At 38.8% G+C, this 17,853-nt stretch overlaps 1 long non-coding RNA gene across 1 annotated transcript; it reads right to left on the bottom strand.

Moving 5' to 3' along the window:
- Nucleotides 1-5,607: 5,607 nt before the first annotated feature.
- Nucleotides 5,608-16,572, bottom strand: LOC110565269 (uncharacterized). Its single transcript, XR_002477393.2, has 4 exons — nt 16,411-16,572; nt 16,128-16,262; nt 9,041-9,206; nt 5,608-7,010 (listed from the first exon to the last, which is right to left on the bottom strand). It is a non-coding gene; the product is annotated as an uncharacterized LOC110565269 (long non-coding RNA).
- Nucleotides 16,573-17,853: the final 1,281 nt, after the last annotated feature.

Raw genomic sequence — 17,853 nt, forward strand, 5'->3', positions numbered from 1 at the left:
CTTTTTAATCTATTTACCTGATCTTAATTTAATTTTGGTAAATGGAATCTATCAAGAAAATTGGAACCCTCATTTTCAATAATAACCCCCCCTACCCAGTTAGTCTTAGGAACATGCTATTGGAGATATTAGTACCATTCTCTTTGCAAGGAGAATATTGCTCTATCTCTGTCATTTTTTAAAATTTATGTTTTTTTAAATATGGAAGAAAATCTGAAATAGTCAGCTTCTAGATTTTCTAAGAAATTGCTTCTCAAATGCCTTATTTGAGGTCCAGGGACAGAATGTTGACGCAAAAATCCAGCTACAGCGAAATTTTGGGTTCAGCCTGTTGTGAGTACACTTATTCTAGTCTATTGAATGGCAATGTGACCAAAACAGGAAGCACATAACTTATTGAATATAAATTATGTGCCATAGCCTTTCCTGTGTGTCATCCCTGTGAAGTTCCCTGGATGTTACTGTTTGTGAATGTGATGACCACAAAACAAAAACAATGTGACAAATCTTTTCTAGATAAACAAGGTTTCTCCTTATGACAAATCAAAAAAAAAAAAAATAGATGTTTGGAAGTTCCAGCTCATGCCAAAGCCTGGCTCATGCCAAATCCTGGTGTGTGGACATGTGTAATGGTCTATAGTTTCTTTTTGGCACATTCATTGTAGTAAATTGTCTTTATTTTCTATGTTATAATTCAAGCAACATTGTTTTGGAAGCATAAACAGCTACTCAGAAATCAGATGGATTGAAAACTTTTAAGTACAAAATAAAAGAAACTTGAACAGTTCCGCTTCAGTGAGAATATTCATTTTTCATGAACATAATTCTATCATAATAAAACTAAATATGATGTATTCACCATGTCTCCTACGTAGCACAAAATCAAGTGCTCCCAGCTTACACAGGACACTCTCAGTGCTGTGCATGAACTACAGGCTTGACTGTTTCTCCTCCTGTGTTTGATCTCACCTAAGAGATCTTTTCTTTCTGTAACGCCGGATCCTCTCTTTTGAAATAAGAATATTTACTTCACTCCATGGTTCACTGGAAGTGTATGATTTTGTTTCAGATTTCATCTGGTCTTACAGTTTGCTTTGATTCTTAATGAAGATTTTGAACTAAGGCTTTTGAATATTGAAACCATTAACTGAAGACCCATGGGGACAGATTAAATAGATTTTGCATGATGAGGCAGGCACAGACGTTTTGTGAAGCTAGGAGCTGATTGTCGTAATATAAGGGGTTATGTCTGAGTGTCGACTACTGGGCCAGAGTTGGAGTTGTTAATTTTGATGGTTGGCTTGATTGGATTAAGAACTCTTAGAGAATTAGTAAGACACATGTTTAAGTATGGCCATAAGTTTCTAGAGGATAATAGGTCAAGAGTACTCTGACCTATTCAAGGTGCTTGGTAATATGAAGAGATACTCCGATGAGGGAGTGGAGTCTTCTAGAGGAAGTGGATCACAGACTGCTCACCATCCTCTTCACACTCCTGTCATCTTTCTCTCCAGCACCAGGCACTGCTGCACAGTCACCCCCATTCCCTGCCAGGGTATGGGGAGTAATGAACCCTTCGAAGACCTCTGAAATAAATCTTTTCTCCCATGGATTTTCCTGTCAGGCTTTCTGTCACCACAATGCAAATGCAATTTATACATTAGTATCTCATCTATATGATAAATGGCATAATCATGCTTCATTTTTCCAAAGATGAATTGATGATAACCGACTCCTAATTCTTTACAAAGTTTCCCGTTGAGCTCGTAATTAATACTAATAACACATGGCTGTTCTTTTTCAGCAAACCTAAGTGAAAAAAAAATGTAGGCTTTACATTTTTCACTTCTTAACGACCAAGTTTACTACAGAAAAAGCAGTGAGAATGCAGAAAATATATTGATAGGTTATAAAATAAGACAGGGCAAAAAATGTCGTGTTTAAGTGGGAATGAGAATAGAGCAAATCAGACATTTGTTGGTAAATACAATAAGTACAATCATTAATAACTAAACCTGATCTGTAGCAACACAAGAAAGCACCGTGTAACAGTACATGATGACAAGGAAAATGGAGACAAAATTCAGAAAAAACATTTCAAGCATTATAAGATCTTGTTCAAAAAAGAATGGGAAAGTTTTTTCAGAAAAGATCCTGTTGCAAAATTCTAAAAGTTAAGGGAGAATCTAAGCATGCATTTACCAGCAAATATTTGTGCTTCATGGAAAAAAATGATATATATTTCATTTCTAAAATAAGAGAGTAAGTAGAATATTCCAAAGAACACTCTTTTGGTCAATAATGCAGAAAATAATAAAAGAGTAAAAGGAATATAATGTTATGTAGAAAAAAAAATGAGATCGTAGAAGTAAGTTGAAATATAATGTGTGTGAATAATTGTAAATAGAGGAAAATTAGAGATTGGGGAAAATAAACATATGGTATAAGAGTTCAGTTATTTAATAAATATTTAAAAAATGTAACAACCAAATGAATACTAGATTTCAGGTAAACACCGAATTAAGGCAAATTTCAATGTATGAAATTTTTAACTCAGGTCAGGAGAAATGTTACTTGCAAGTAGCAGATAAGAAAGTAGCAGAAGCTATAATTATCCCAAACTTTTATTTCTGCAATAGCCCAAACTTCACAAATGCTGAGAGAATTAACAGGAGAAATGGACAAATGCGTAATTATAGATATTTACAAATCCTCTCAAAGGTTACATAAGCAAACAAAAACTCATAAGTCTGATTTTTGATAGAACAATCAATAAATTTAATCTAATAATATGCACGTTACGTCATAGAAATCCCAAATGTCAAGAACACGGTAACATTTACAGTCCACTACGAAGGTACATTCAATTGGAAAACTGGGAAAATGTTAAAATTGGAAGTTAAACCAACATTCTGTGACTCAAATAACAAGAAAAACACAGAAACATTTAAAAAAAAAAACACCAAGGAGCTAAAAACTAAACTCAAGTTTAAAAAGTTATGGAATAAATAGGAAATAATCAAATTTTAAAGTGCAGGAATTTCTGTTTCTGTTTCTGGGATACTTCACTCAGGATGATCTTTTCTAGTTCCCACAATTTGCCTGCAAATTTCATGATTTCCTCATTTTTAATTGCTGAGTAGTATTCCATTGTGTAAATTACCACAATTTCTGTATCCATTCCTCAACTGAGGGACATCTGGGTTGTTTCCAGATTCTGGCTGTTACAACTAAAGCTGCTATGAACATGGTTGAGCAAACGTCCTTGTAAACTTGAGCATATTTTGGATTTGCCTAGGAGAGGTATGGCTGGATCTTGAGGTAGCATTCTTCCTAATTTTCTGAGAGAGTGCCAGATTGGTTTCAAAATAACCTTTCCTGTGCTTAGAATATGCTAGTGTTTCTGTTTATTAGTCAAAGGCCTGTTCCATTTGATAGAAATAACACATAATTCATCTGAAGAAAATTATTCTTTGTGTAGGAGGTGACTTGAACATATTTTTTTCTCTTTTATGGTATTTGTGGTGTTTATTTGGTGCATTTTGTGGGGCTATTTTGTTGTTGGTGGGTTTTGTTTGTTTTTCAGAGACAGGGTGTCTCTGGGTATCCCTGGCTGTCCTGGAACTCTCTCTGTAGACCAGGCTGGCCTCCAACTCAGAGATCCACCTGTCTCTGCCTTCTAAGTGCCGGATTAAAGGCGTGCGCCACCACCACCCGGCTTGTTTGATGCATTTTGTGAAAGAGGGTTTACCTGTCCTTTGTTTGTAGTGACAGCTTCCTGGGGCACAGTGTCAAGGCTACACTCATTCACCCCTAAAGTAGAGGGAGACTTAGGAGTCACATTTAGCAGAGTCACTTGGCCACATTGACACCTTTCTATGGTAAAAGTGACGCAGTGCTGGTGTCAGATTGTGTCCAACAGACACGCAGCGTCTCCTCTTAGCATCGCTCTTAGCATCTCTAGTCCCAGCGCAGACCCTGTTTCCGGGGCCACTCATCGTGGTTTGTAGTCGGCTACTCTCTGCCTTCTTCGGTCTGTGCCGTCAGGTCTTTGTGTCTGGCGTCTCTCGGTGCGTCCAAAAGTCACCTTCTTCTGATACAGGTTCAAGGCCCAGGCCACCTTTACAAAGGTCTCATTTTAACTAAAACCCTTTAAAGCTGTGATTCTCACCCTTCCTAATGCTACCTTAGAGCTGTAGTTGTGCTACTGTCATGAATCTTAATGTATGTACCTGTGTTTTGGGATATCCTTAGGCAACCCCAACAGGTTGAGAACCATTGCTTTAAAGGCTCTATCTTCCTATATAGACACATTCAGAGGTGCTGGGTGGACTTCAACTTTCAAAACTTGGAGCAACACGGCAGAGCCCACTGCACTATCACTGATCACTGTATTTCAAATGATATCGTTTTTTATCCTCACTTAAACCGCGGAATCAACACAATTAGTTTAACTAGTAAGGATGTAAGTGAATGTAAAAAAAAAAAACAAAACAAAACAAAAAAAAACATTAAAAACTGATTGAAGGCTGGAGAGATGGCTCAGTGGTTAAGAGCACTGTCTGCTCTTCCAAAGGACTAGTGTTCAATTCCCAGCACCCATATGGCAGCTCACAACTAACTGTCTGTAACTCCACTTCCAAGGGATCTGACACCTTCACATTAATGCACATAAAATAAAATTAAGTAAATTATTTAAAAAAGCTGATTGAATAGTTAAAATAACTCTTCTCTCATCTACAGAAAATACATCCCAAGATTCTCTGGACATGTTTGACTTCACAGGAAGTACTAAAATCTAAACTTATCGGTAGGTATGTTGGTATGCTAACAGTGCTGGCGATAAGAGGATTCAAGGTTCAAGCTCAGCTCGGGTTCTGTACTACACAGTGAAATCCTGTCTTAAAACACACACACACACACACACTCACACACACACACACACACACACTCATATAAATTATGTATAAAAGTTTTTCTCTCAAAATACCCTTTTATATCATTCATAGAGATATAATGAACCCCTGCTCGATTGTATCCCACAGACAGCTCGGTCTCCAGGTGGGTACCTTAGTAAGAGGAGAAAATACAGTCTCTGACATGAACTCGGTTACCTGCTCCTTGATCACTTCTTCCTGGTGGGGAGACCTAGCCAGCTCACAGAGGAGGAGGAGCCAGGCAGTTCTGACAGGAGCTGATAGGCTAGGGTCAGACAGGAGGAGAGGAGGACTTCCTCGATCAGTGGACTAGGAAAAGGGACGGGGGAAGAAGAGGGAGGGAGGGTGGGATCTGGAAGAGATGAGGGAGAGGGCTACAACTGGGATATAAATCAAACAAATTAATAATAATAATAAAAAGAAAAAATATCCTTTTATACTGTCCTTGCCCCTTCTTCTTGGGATGCTATGAAATAATATAGCATCTCCGTGATGAGCTGAAGTGAGATGGGTGCTGGAATACTGTGCTTCAGTGTTCAAGCGGTAGGTAAAGGTTACTTAAACATAACACTGACAACCAATGGCTCAGTGACTAATAAAGGTAAAGTATTCTGCCTGGACACACAGAAAAGGGGTGACTGACATTGTGGGAAATGTGGAATGGGATGGTGGGAGGGTTCATCCTGCTTCTCAGGATGCCCTACATTATAAAATATATGACTTACTTCTGGTGTTTCCATTTAATAATTTGGGGCCACGGTACTACGCATGGGTAACTGAACTCACAGACAGTGTAACCACAGAAATGAAGTGATTACTGTACAAAGAATTGTTAGTAAAACCTATTATATTAAAATGTCAGCAGTAAAATCATTTGGACAACAAATTTTAGTGGACAGTTATAGTTTTCTATTCATCTCAAATGTGGTTTATGTGCCTGTACTTTTGCAGATGACTACTGAATTTACACACTGTTTAACCTTTTAGTTTGTCCAGTCTGTGACTATGTGTGTGTACTTCATCTCTACTTGGGACCATAATCTTGTTTGATAACTAACTGTGCCCTTGGACAAAATGAGACTTCAAGTATGCAGCTATCCACAAATGCTGTAATGTTTACACTTTCTAAAAAAATTTCGGAAACAAGCTCTGGCTTGCGAAGTTTATCTTGTAGCGTTTATAATACACAACTGACGTCAGTTCAGGCAATCAAATGAAGACAGCTGTCATGCTTATGAATAAACAGACACTGAAGTCATTAAATCATTTTTCTTCTTTCCTTGGGAAAGAAGACTTTATTCGTATACTGCACCCACTGGCGTTTCAGAGTGTTACGTATTCCACTCAGTCTTCTGCATGACTGAGTCGTGGAAAGACAGAAGTGAGGATATTTAAAAATACTTCCCCCCATTACATAACTCTCTTATAAAAGATGCAGATCCTGCCCATTGCCAGTTTTAAAGAGCTGATGTTTATAGTTAAATGTACTACCAATAATCCAACAACTGCGTATGTGAAAACACTGTTTAGATGTCACAGCGTTGCAACACTTCCCACACATGAGGACGCTTCTGTCTGGTATATTTTATTTATTTAGTCACAGTGTGAGAAGCCCTCTCTGATACTTAGTCACATATTGTTTATCTCTAATGTTCGTCATGAAGAAGGACTGTTTCTTAGTTGACAAGGGTGTCAAGGGGTGACACACACGAATTTGCAATCTTCAGGAGACCTGATGTGTCATTTCTCAGATGCCCTTTGTGCACCAGGAATTCAAGCATTTTGCCTTTGTGAGGTTCTTCGACCTCAGGAGGCTCCTCTGGGGTGTTCGGCTATCACTATGAAGACTAACTACATGTTTTAACTACAAGGCAATAGTATGAGAACTTGGATTCAAAAATGGAGTCCTAGGGACTGGAGAGATGGCCCAACAATTAAGAGTGTTGTCTTGATTATGCTGGCTCAGAACCATTTCTAACTCCAGTTCCAGGTGCACCCAATGACTTCTGGCCCCTCTGGGTAGCAGCCATACACGTAGTGATACACAGACATATATACACGCAGGCAAAACACCTGTGGACATAAAATAAAAATAAATAAAACATTTAAAAAAAGAGATTAAAGCTCAGTGATAAAACCATGATGAAGAAGGTGTGGCCATTATATAAAACTACCCTAAAAGCATATGACATTCTCTCTCTCTCTCTCTCTCTCTCTCACACACACACACACACAGAAAGGGTTTAATTTTTATCCATGTTGCCTAACTTTTAATTTCTTTCTCCCCCAAATCCACAGGAATTAGAATTTCTAGGACCCAAAGTGGCTCAAAGCAATTCTAATCTCTTGTCATCTCTCTTTCTTGGAGCTGACCATAAAGAAATCCCTTGACCCATACTCTTCTAAGTGAGGCCCTCTCTGTTTGAAATGAGTTTTTTTGATTGTTTGTTTTTTTTCTAATAGCCTGCAGTGAGGATGTTGTAGAGAAAGGACATACAGAATGAAGCTGGTAGGCCTTGCTAGGGTTTTATACCAAATCTATTAACAGTAAGCAGGCAATGGAGTCCCACTGAGCAAAAAGGGTTGGTTGTAGGGACCTTCTGGATAGATCAGCACTTGGAGAGACCCAATTGTGAACCTGTGGAATTCGATACTATCTCTAAGTAGTATCAGAACTGAGTTGGAGTAGGGGTCCCCAGCTGGTGTCTGCTACAGAATAGGTGACCTAGTTGTTGATGTGAGAAACTCCCACAGCCTTTGAGACCACCCAGTCATCTATAGTAATCATGGTGTGACAACAAAGAAAATCACTTCAGCAGAGAATTAATTTCCCTGTTGTGGCAGTCTGTACATTTTTCTACCTAAGAATCTTCAAGAATGAAAGGACACTTGTGATCAGTTCCTGTCCTTATCAACTGCTGGAGAACCTCTTCATAGCCTCTTCAAGCCTTGATGCTGGGCTCCAGGTGCAGTACGAAGCTGCCATGAATCAGGTTCACTCTTGGAGTCCATTCTGTGTTTTCATGAGCATAACCACCAACATTAATCCACTCTTGCCATGCTTTTATTTCAAATGGGAACACTTTGACATTGAACTGGGTCTCTGGCCATTTACTAAGGCTAAGTAAGACGCTGCTAAGACATTTACTAAGACGCTGCTTGTAGCCCAGCGTCAAGACATTTCTATGACCGTAGAGAGTGTTCACTCCTGAATGCTTTTTAAATATGTAGTATATTTTATTTTGTTATGAGTGTTTTCTTTCATATAAGTCTTTGGACCACTGAACGTATGTGGTACCCAGGAGTTCAGAAGAGGGCATTGGATTCCCTGAAAGCTGGCTTACAGATGATTGTGGGTTGCCACGTGGCTGTTGGGAAACCTGCATCCTCTGTAAGAGCAATAGTGCTCTTAGTTGCTGAGCCATCTCTCCAGCCCCCTCTCCTGAATTCTTAAGGGACAATGGTAACTAGTATTTCACAGGCCCCTTTGCTGTAGTGCTGCCAGGAATACATATTAGAACTGCAGGTGCTTTCCAAGGCTTTTCTCTGCTCACAAGTCAGTTCTGCACAATTCTATCCGCAGATTACATTCTTAGATTGGGTGTGTGTGAGAGAGAGAGGAAGAGAGAGAGAGAGAGAAATTAAAAAGAGCTCCATGCTCTTAGAGTTTTTAAGTACTTTGCATTTCTCTTCATAAAAATCATTTGGTCTTTATATGTGTGTAAGCAAAAATAAGGAGATAAAAACTATCAGTCAATTTTCTGTCTAGAATTTATGTCAGTCTCTCTGTGTGTGTGCGCATGCTACTGAGGACTGAACATTTTTAATGGAGTATTTTAAACATTGGAAAAATACATGAATTGAGTTCCTTTAGAGAAGGCTGCTAAGAAAAGTATTGATCAACTCTCATGAGGAACATAATTTACTAACATTTTTCCTTCTACAGGGACAACAGTTTTCAACCCTAATGTGTAAAGTGCTAAGAAGTTATCACTCCCCACCTAAGAGCAAAAGAACTTGAACTGTAGCCACCAGGCAAATACTACCACCCTTCAAATGAAAAGAGAGATGAACTCAGAGAGTTGTCGCTGAAATGTACTAACCTGAGGCGATAGCTGTTAAACAAACACGTCAGTGTTTTCGATATGTTTCTGCGGGCTGTGTAGATTAGGATGAGACTGGGAGGCTCTTCGGGACCGAGGTCTTTAGAGTCCCACCCTTAAATGGCCTTTATCTCTAGAAAACTCCTGGCGTTCTTGTGACTAGGAACTAAGGAAGAGAGGGAAAGTCATTGACCTCTTTGGAATGGACACAGGGGTTTTCCCTAACTGAAGTCCATAGGAAAGACTTTACCAGAGCTCTATGCTACCATTTGTTCATGAAATGGAAGGCCAACCATGCCATCTATGCCATGCCATCTATGCTACTCAATCCAAAAGAGGAAAAGTAAGGAAAAGAAAACAAAAAACACTTGTGATGCACCTAACCTAGGAATACAAATTCACTAAAAGATACAATCTTAAGATTGTAGAGCACTTTCCTTTCTCTCGCTTTAACATCACATCAGTAGGTCCTGGTTTCATAGTAATTGATAGCTAAAAGAGCTATAAGAAAGAAAGAAAGAAAGAAAGAAAGAAAGAAAGAAAGAAAGACGAAAAGGCATATATGAGCTCTCTGAGGAAGAGTACTTAAAGAGTCCCCATGTCAGGATGGGACATCAAACCAAATAGCAAAAACAAATTGCTAGAACTTTAAGGCACTGACACCTACAGTTGCAGCAAATAGTGGATACAGTCCAACTCTTTATTTATATTCAATTCCCACTAAAATGCCCTTACCTCTGCTTCTGTTAGCAGATACATCCTGGACCAACAAAACTGTACATCTATAAAATTGCTTGATGGCAAAAGAAAAAAAAAACTACTAGAAGGTACTCAGGAGTTCACTTGTAGGCAAGGGAAGACAGTCCATATGGGTTTGAGAGAAAGGAAGGCAGAAAGGCTTAGTGCTTTCAGGAACATGCATAACTCAGTCTGTAAAGTGACCTTTCCCCCAAACAGAGAAAACAAGGCCACTTCTGGGGAAACATACGCATATTCACACAGGGAAGATATCACTAAGAGGCAGGCACATGCCTGAGCATGCTAAGTCACAGCCCAAAAAGTCACACTTTCTAAAGACGAGATGGCTGCCACAACATTTCTGGGCAGGAATTTTGCATAATAATCTGTCAAGTTTTCTTCAGATCATTTTACAAATGAGCCAGGATAACTTTGTAATTTTGACTAGTTTCTTGTATGTTTCTCAAAGATCTTAAGATGAACCGGGAGAAAAATCAATTTTGAGGCATATTGATAATTTCTTAAAGAGGAACCACCTCTCCTTGTAAGTGGAAGGATCTTTTCCTCAAAGGGCTTCACAAGTTCTGCCTAGCGAACAAGATCTCAGGAACAGACAAGGCATAAAGTAAGGTGGAAGATCAGAAGCCCATTATGGTACGGTAAAAGAAAACACGCAGGATTATAAGTAATGTCCTCTATTCTGTTGGTCGACAATAGCTGAAGGAGAAGTTATTAAACCAGCTGAGATTTCTGTAGGGGAGCAGGCAGAAAGAATCATGAAGTGGTGTCCGCTGCAGTTTCCAGCCAATTATTGAGGAAAACCAGTCTTCTGCCCACACGTGAGCATGGAGGGAATAGTTGGCTGCATTAATCGTTCCTGAATCTAGGGAGAGAAATGGCTGCCTACAATTAGCAGACACGCTAAGAACATCAAACAAAGGTCAAAAAAATAGGCCTTTCCACACCATATTACAGTAAACGTCCTAGACCTAGAGAACAAAGAAAAATGCAGAAAGCTGAAAGATAGGAGCATAAAATCACATACAAAGTTCAACCCGTCAGAATCACAGCCAGCTTCTCAACAGAAGCCACACAAGCTAGAAAAGCATAGGAGATGTATTGCAATACACAAATTGCCAACCCAGATTACAGCACAACTACCTGTCAATAGCGGAAGGGAAAAGATAAACTTCCATGATAAACACAGACAGAAGGAATGCATAACCAAGAAGCAAAACCTTCAGAAAATACTTGACAGAATACTTCTCTCTTAGAGGAAGATGAACATATTCATGGTGCTTTTGGAAAGCCTTGGGAAAACCCAAAAGAATGATGGGGCATACCCTTTTGGACTAGCACAGAGATTTTCCCTAACTAAAGTCCACAGGAAAGATTTCATTGGAGCGTTATTCTGCTTGGGGGAAGGGCATCTATACCACTCTCTTTAGAGTTCTTAAATGCATGTGCTTTCTCAGTTTGTGATCATGAGAACAACATGAGTTTTCTAGTGAGAAAATCCATTAAATGGGTGAGCTTCCAGGAGTTCGGTTCCAAAAGACCTCTCATTCTTATACCATGCTAGAGCAGTATTAAAAAAAATAAGGAACAGGAAAACATCAAACTGTACAAAATCAACACAATGATTCGAATCAATACATACCTTTCATTCATAACACTGAATGGCATTGTTCTCAAGTCCCTAAATCAAATACATAGACTTATAAATTATACTTAAAAAGCAGAATAATCTATTTGTTGCCTTAAAAAAACGCACCTAACAATCAAAGAAAAATATACGCTCGGAGTGAAAGGTTGCAAATGGACATTCTAAACAAATAGAACTAGAAAGCAAGTAGGTGTTGCAGTTTGACTATCTGACAAGATATATCCCAACCAAGATTAGTCAGAAGTAAAGAAGGTCATTACATACTCATTAAAAGAACAATCCATCAACAATTCTAAATAGAGACACAAGGAGCATGGATTATCTAATTTCATATAACCAGAAGTACTGGATGCAAAGACAGATTAACCCCAATATAATAATAGTGGGTGTTTTCAGTATCCAGTTCTCACCAATAGACACATCACCCCAACAACAACAACAAAGCAGAGAAACATGGACACTAAGTAGCATAGTAGATCAAACTTATCCAGTAGGTATCTATAGATCATTCTCATTCTTTCTAAACACTGAAGATTGTCTGTTCTCAGGAGCTCTTGAAACTGTGTCTAAAAGACGTGATATAGTAGAACACAAAACACATTTCAACAAACACAGGGAAACTGAATAGTATCACATATTTGTCTGAGCACAATGATATGAAACCAGAAATCAACAATGAGAGAGACTTCAGAGCATGCCCATATTCATGGAAGACAAACACGCACCATTGAATGGTGTGCTGGCTGTGTTAGTGTCAGTTTGACCCAAGCTTGGTTCATATGTGAAGAGGGAGCCACAATCGAGAAAACGCCTCTGTCAGATTGGCCTATAGGTAAGTCTATGGGGCATTTTCCCGATTAATGATTGACGCAGGGTTGATAGCCCATTGTGGGTGACGCAGCCCCTAGGCAGGTAGTCCTGGGTTGTATAAGCAAACAAACTGAGCAAGCCATAGAGAAGTTGGGAAGCAGCATTCCTCCATGGACTCTGCCTCAGCACCTGGCTCCAGATTTCTGTATGGAGTTCCCATTCTGGCTTCGTATAAACTGTAGCACTGGATGCGATAAGCTGGAATAAACACATTCTTCCCAAAGTTACTTTTTGGCATGTTGTTTTATCACAGAGATAAAAAGAAAACTAGGAAAAATGATGCGCTGGTCATTAGCGAAATCAAGAAGAAAATAAAATAATTCCTAGCATCAAATGAAAATAAAAACAGGGCTATCAAAACCTATGGGACACAAAGAAAGCAACTGTGAAAGATAGGGACATGCACACACACAGTATAGGGATAATCCAGGATAAGAGTTAATATTAGTAATTAAGGTTAGAATAAACTATCTGTATTTAGCAACAGCCATTTGATAGTATTGCCTTAATTCCTATTATCAAGGGAAATCAGCAGTGTTCAGCAAGCTGCTGCCAACAAAAACTAATGGCTGTGTGCATTTATTATTAGCCAGTAAATTTAGAGATTATGGAAAGATACATATCTATGTGTGTTTCTGAGAGCTCACCCACAGAAATCAGTAAGGATATAATTACCTGAAGAGCACTAGTCAATGTTATCTAACTGACATTTATAGAATACAACCAAGAACTGCAGAAATTATGTGTGAAATGTTCAAGGGGGAAAGCCTGGTGAGAATTTATTATGACTTCAGAATACTTAAGATGGACATTGGACTTAACCTCAAAACAAACAACAGAAAGATAAAAGAAAATCCTCAAATATTTTGTAATAAGCACATTCCCAAGTAACACATGATTCAAGGAAGACTTAAATGAAATCTTAAAATTTTTTGAACTGAGTGAAAATAAAAACTTTACTGTAAATTTGTAGGATCTAGACAGAACAGTATGTTGCTGGGGTGAGGGGAAGGAGGGCTTGGAAACCACTGATTTTGCATGGCTTACATCAGGCTTCATTATCATTTTTGTATTAATTCTCATGTTATGCACATCAAATGTGATTAGATCTTTTCTGTGATGTACATGGCTCTCAACTCCAAATTGCTGAATTACCAGTGGAAGTAATGCTGATTTCTCACCTCTGGCTGTACAGTGTGCTCTTAAAATGATTCCTCTGATCTCTGACCACTGTTTAAACATGCTTCAGAATGTTGTGAAGCCTCTAGTTAGAACCTTATTTTGAGAAGTATTTCTGGGCAGTACTGAGGGCTGTTGAAAAGTAGTGTTAAGTGGATTGGTTGATGGGCACTGTTCTCTACTATTGGATCAAGATTTGCATCACAGGTGTCTAACAAAACTGGTCCAGGAGCTAGTTGAGATAATGAGCACATGGTTAATGCATTAGGAATCACAGTTGCCACAATTAACATTCTCATGTCTGATCACCACAAGATATAGGACAACCTCGTCCAAATGTCATTTCCTTCTCTTCTATAATTTGCAGTTTGCAATTCAGCTTTAGTAATCCATAAATTCATCTAACAACTATGCACTAACTGCCCTCTATACATAAGACACCCAGCTAGAGACAGCAGGATAGCCGGATGCCAATAAGGACCATGTTTTAAGAACATCATGATCTCTCATTAAGGATAATTCGTGTGTTGTGCGAATGGCTCCTGGAGGTTAAACTCTGGACCCTCTACATACAAAGCAAGTGCTCTACCACTGAGCTATCCCACAGACCACAAAAAGAGCGTTAAAGTCAGCACTGATATGAACAAGAGCTGATAATCCCTGAAGATCTTTCATGTGTCAGATAATGTCCTGATACTTTTTTTTTACTTTGCATTTTAATCCTCACAGTTCTTTTTTACTTTTAAATCTCATCTTCTATACGAGACATACTCCCCAAGCTCACATGATTATTTAGTAATAAGTCTACAGCAAGTGTAGGCAGCTAAGAATCTGTATTTATTGTCAGTGTGTCATGCAAGCTCACCAATAAAAATGAATAAATAACGAATTGCAGGGATTCTGAAGCTGGAATAAAAAAAAACACACAAATCCGCAAAACTAAGACTTTCAAATGAGAGAGTCTTGGAAGTAAAGCTTAACTATATTGAGTTTTCAATATATAATACACAATGATAGCACACAAGTGGAAAAGAGGAACCAAAATATGGAAACCAATAGAGAAGACAGTAGAGAAATGTGATTAAGAAGTTATGTTTGATTTCATTATATTTGTTTTGGAAAGAAAGAAAGAGCAACCTTGCAGGTGGGTGGGTGGAAGATTGGGAGAATCTGGGAGGAGCTTGGAGAAAGAAAACTCTCTTCCAGGATATATATATATATATATATATATATATATATATTTTTTCAATTAAAAAACAAAAGCTACAATGTCAATGGCATCCTGCAGAAGAACACCTTTGAAGATGGTCCTTGAATAGTAATCACAATGAAAGAGGTCAAAGATGGAAAGGGGGCCAGAAAGTTATTGCAGTACAGTACAGAGAGTTCTGACTACTGCCTCAAGGGAATACGAGGCTTTCAAAGGTGCAAGCAGAGGGTCTTGGAGAACCAGGTAGGGGAGACATATGCATGGTGAACTGTATGGGAGCGTGGGAGAATTCAAGGAGTTTACCAACTGTTTGGGTGACACTAGGGAAGAGGAAAGAGAGACGAGTAAAGAAGACAAGACAGAGACGTGAGGCAGAGCGACCTGCGCAACATCAGTGAAAAATGATGTAGCTGAGCTGATAGGTGAAAGCTGTACAAGTGTAAAGAAAACTATAACCAAAAACCCCTGAAGTTGTTCTAGCCCAAGAGCAAAACAAACTCATTATGTTTTTTTCAGTTTAGTGTCTGCATGGTTTTCCAATAGTACCTCCAAAATAGCTTACAGTTATGTTTTCATTATATAGCATAGAATAAGTACAGATTTCTTCCAGGTCAGTGTATATTTACCAATCTGCTTATTTATCTGATAGGTATTATTATAGAATGCCTATATATACTGTTCACCAAGTTAAGCATGGAGAACACGTGACTGAAAGAGGCGTGATCAAGGAGGAAAGCATCAAACACGTGAAGAAGTGCTAAGTCTTATGATGATTAAAGGTATGGCATGAAGAGGAACATCTAGGCGCCTGAAAAGATCAGTGAAGATTTCACGAGACAGGAATATTCAAGATGTGGTTTTCCTTGAAAGTTGACCAGGACAGTCAGTGAGCCGAGGTTCCAAAAACTGGAGTGGCATGAAAATACACTTGACTTAAATATCACAAGAGTAGAAACGTGCATAACATCTGTGCATCAGTTCAGAAATTCTCCTTCTGTGCTACCTAGCTTTATGTCAGCTTGACCCAATCCAGGGTCATTTGGCAAGAGGGAACCTCAAATAAATGTCCCCACCAGATTGGCTTGTAGGTAAGTGTTTTCTTGATTGGTGATTGATGTGAGAGGGCCTACCTCCTTGTGGGAGGTGCCACCCTTGGGCTGATGGTTATAAGAAAGCACACAGAACAAACCATGAGGATCAAGACAGTAAATAATGTTTCTCTCCCTAATGGCTTCTGGATCAGCTCTTGCCTCCATGTTCCTGCCATGACTTCTCTGGATACTCAACTACAGGCTGTAAGATGAAATAAACCCTTTCCATCCCAAGTTGCTTTGGCTATGGAGTTTTTATCACAACAATAAACCCCTTAACTAAGACACCTTCTAATACATTTATTTTCTCTCATTAGACAAAGGGAGACTTACTTCATGAAGATGGTCTTGGTCACACATAACAAGACACTGTTGTTAATCCACAAAGGATCTTGTTTTTTCTTTTGTTTTGTTTTGTTGTTCTTCTGGTTTCTAAATGCCTACAATGTTTCCTGAAGATATCACACGCTGTAAACAAAGGGGAAAATGAGAATGCAAATATCCTGGGAGAGAAGATGTATTTTAGAAGCCTGGAGTCAGTTGCCAGCTCATCAAGTGCTTTTGCGTGGCCTGGAGCTAGGAGCTGTTCTACTTCCCTGAGATATACAGTCAGTACCTCCAAGTACAGCCTAGTCATGTTCAGTGCTTGACGTCACATCCTTGTGGCTCCATCCTGCTAACAGGGGACTCAGGCAGAGGTGGCACTGGAGAGCACAGAACTCAGGCTTCTACTTTTGGGGAAGTAACTGATTTCTCCTCTCAGCCACTGAGTGTAGTTCTAGGAAGAAAAAGGGTGTGAAGTTCAAATTTTACTTACATTTTTTTTTAGCCTTGCTTTGATAGCAAGGTTTCTTCATTTATGATATTCCTTGATGGCATTTCCCAGATATGTTTAAGTTATTGTTTTAGTCAATATGTTCAGTTGGTATGTAAAACAACAGATGCAATCATGGCATTTTCATGTGACCATCATTGTACTTTGCTCGTATTTGCACCTTCCCATCGCTCTGTAGTATGCCGTTCTCCTTCTACCTGTGCCCTTTCCCCCACTAAATAATTCCCTACACACACACACACACACACACACGCACACGCATGCACGCACACACAGAGTTTTATCTATGTTCTACACACTTTCAATGTAACCCTTTAAAAAATAAAACACTTTTTATAAGCACAAGAACATTGAAAAGTGATTTAGCGAATGCTTTGGAGATGGGTACAAATTGTTTCCTTAAAAGGAAAAAGCATAGAAAGTTCATTCTGAGAAAAACAGTGAAAACAAAAAGGTGAGGCAGATCTTTGAAACAAATTGGAAGCCAGAAAACACACACACACACACACACACACACACACACAACAATACACACACGGCACATTCTCATGGATTTTTTTTTTATTCTGCACCTCTTGGCTGAATGTCTCCATGATGACAATGTAAGAGGTACACTCTGAATCCCCAAAATGTTTAACCCTGTTACAGACAAAATTAAAAAAAAAAAAGGAACCAAGCTCATTCCTGTAATCTATAAATTTAGAAGACAGAGGCAGGAGGATGGACATAAGTCTGAGATGAATCTGGATTATAGAATCAGACTATGTCTCTGGAAAAAGAAAAGCAGAAAACCTGTAATAAATGCCAACATGCCATTCTTCATTGAGTCAGCCATTGCTGGACTTCAGGGTGCAGAAAGGTACCTTTAGGGAAACCAGTTATTAAGTTGGCTTCAGAACTCAGAAAAAAAAATATTTTCAGTATATATTGACTCAGAAGAAAATGTAAAACCAAGAAGCTTTTAACAGTAACTGAATAATAAACTATTTGATACATAGAAGCAAATCCTGAGCATCGGGTTCACTAAATGGTACAGGTTAGAGTGCAGTTTGTTGGTGGAGGCTGGAGCCTGGCTGCTGACTTGAATCTCATCCTTGTTTCTGAGCCAAAAGCCTTGGACAAATCTCATCATGCCATGTCACCATTTCTGTCTCCTTTTCTCTCTTTCCCCTTCCCCATCTCTAGCTTTTTGAAATGTGATTTTATTATGTATTCCTAGCTTTT

Source organism: Meriones unguiculatus, chromosome 3 (genome assembly GCF_030254825.1).
Source record: "Meriones unguiculatus strain TT.TT164.6M chromosome 3, Bangor_MerUng_6.1, whole genome shotgun sequence".
In the NCBI taxonomy this organism is placed as follows: domain Eukaryota; kingdom Metazoa; phylum Chordata; class Mammalia; order Rodentia; family Muridae; genus Meriones; species Meriones unguiculatus.